Source organism: Chrysochloris asiatica, unplaced genomic scaffold, assembly GCF_000296735.1.
Source record: "Chrysochloris asiatica unplaced genomic scaffold, ChrAsi1.0 scaffold00181, whole genome shotgun sequence".
In the NCBI taxonomy this organism is placed as follows: domain Eukaryota; kingdom Metazoa; phylum Chordata; class Mammalia; order Afrosoricida; family Chrysochloridae; genus Chrysochloris; species Chrysochloris asiatica.
Genome location: NW_006408699.1, coordinates 1,713,501 through 1,715,368, shown reverse-complemented (window position 1 = coordinate 1,715,368; position 1,868 = coordinate 1,713,501).

Below are 1,868 nucleotides of genomic sequence, written 5' to 3'. Positions count from 1 at the left end.
GACATTGTTTCATTCTGCTGTGCATGGCGTCGCTATGAGTCGGTTCCAACTCGATGGCACCTGACAATAACAACAGTAACAGATAAACTCTGAAATCTCACTAGTTTAACACAATAAATGTATAATTTTTTGTCATGTCACAGTCCATTGAAAAATTTCCCAGTTGGCAGTATTGTGTGGGATTCTTTGGGGATTCAGGCTCCTTACATGTTGTGTGGTCCTCACAACCGCTTACTAACCAATTTGGTCTGGAAGATGCTCCCATCCACTTCTGCTCACATTCTTTGTGTAAGAACTGTACAGTACCCTACCTAGATGGAAGAGGGGTTGGGAAATCTGGTCTGTGGCTGTGAGGTCACTTAACAACATCTATACATGTGGAAGAAAGGGTAATGTGGGGTGTTTGGCTAACCATCTCTGATTGCTTTCCTTCTTTGTGTGTGTATTTTGTTTTGTTTGTTTGTTTGTTTGTTTTTTTTTAGGTACAAAAATCCCCAGTGTGGGATGGTAGTGAGGGCAAAAGTTTGTGTGGTATATCAAGAATATAGTTTCACAAGACCCAGTTAATAACATGATCACTGGCATCACCAAACATTACCCAAATGAATAAATGTGTAAGAATCTAATGTGTACCAAGTTCTACTAGGTACAAAGAGAGAGAGAGATATATTTTGTCTGAAAGAAAAGTGGGGAGACAGACATATACATAATTAACATTTACTGAAGATGAGATACAAGTTCCAAAATTGAGTTGTAAACAGTGGAATGCTGAGCAGGAAGATATTAAATCTTATACAGGGACCAGAGAAACCAGATCTTTAGGCAAGACATTTTTGTTTTCAAGGAGAAGAGACTTACTTAAAGTAACTCAAGATTAGGATGAATTGTTGAAAAATATGAAGGTTACATATAAAGAAAATTCACTTTGGGAGACAGAGCTTGATGCCAGCTGGGCTTCAGTAGAAGCAGTCTTCCAGGGCGCTTATCTTGCTTATGTCTCTCCTCTCTCTGTTTCTGTGGGCTTCTACTTTCACTTATTTCTACAAAGTTGCCAGTCCTAGTTTGACAAGACCTTTTTTGGGTCTAGCACACTGACTAAAAATGAAACCTCTTTGTAAGGAACTGTTGTTGTTAAGTGCCTTCGAGTTAGTTCTGGCTCATAGTGTCTCTTTATAGGGTTTCTGAGGAGCAGCAGGTGAATTTGAACTGTTGACTTTGCCTATCAAACTGACCTTGTGGTCCAGTACATTATCTCACAGTGCCACACCAGGACTTCTTTATAAGAAGAGGAAGTCTTGTCATTGTCGTGATGTGCCATGGAGTTGGTTCCCACTCATAGCAACCCTGTACAGGCTTCCCAAGGCTGTAAATCTTTACCACCTCAGCTCAGAAAGCCTCATATTTCTCCCACAGAAATAGCTGATCGTTTTGAACTTCTGACCTTAAGGTTCGCAGCCTGATTCGCAATCACTCCTCTACCAGAGCTCCTTAAGAAGAGGAAACCTTGTTGTTGTTGTTAGGTGCTATCGAGTTGGTACTGACTCATAGTGACCTTATGCACAGCAGAATGAAATATTGCCTGAACCTGGGCCAACATCATTATCATTGCCACGCTTGAGTCTGTTGATGCTGCAACTTGGCCAATCCATCTCGCTGGGATCTTCCTCTTTTTCTCTGACCCTCCACCTTTCCAAAAATGAATTCCTTCTTCAGCTACTGGTCTCTCCTGACAATATGTCTGAAGTATGAGAGATGAAGTTTGGACATCTTGGCCTTCAAGCAGTACTCTGGCTCACTTATTCCAACACACATCTGTTGGTTCTTTTGGCAGCCCATAGTACTTTCAATATTCTCCTCCAACACCATAA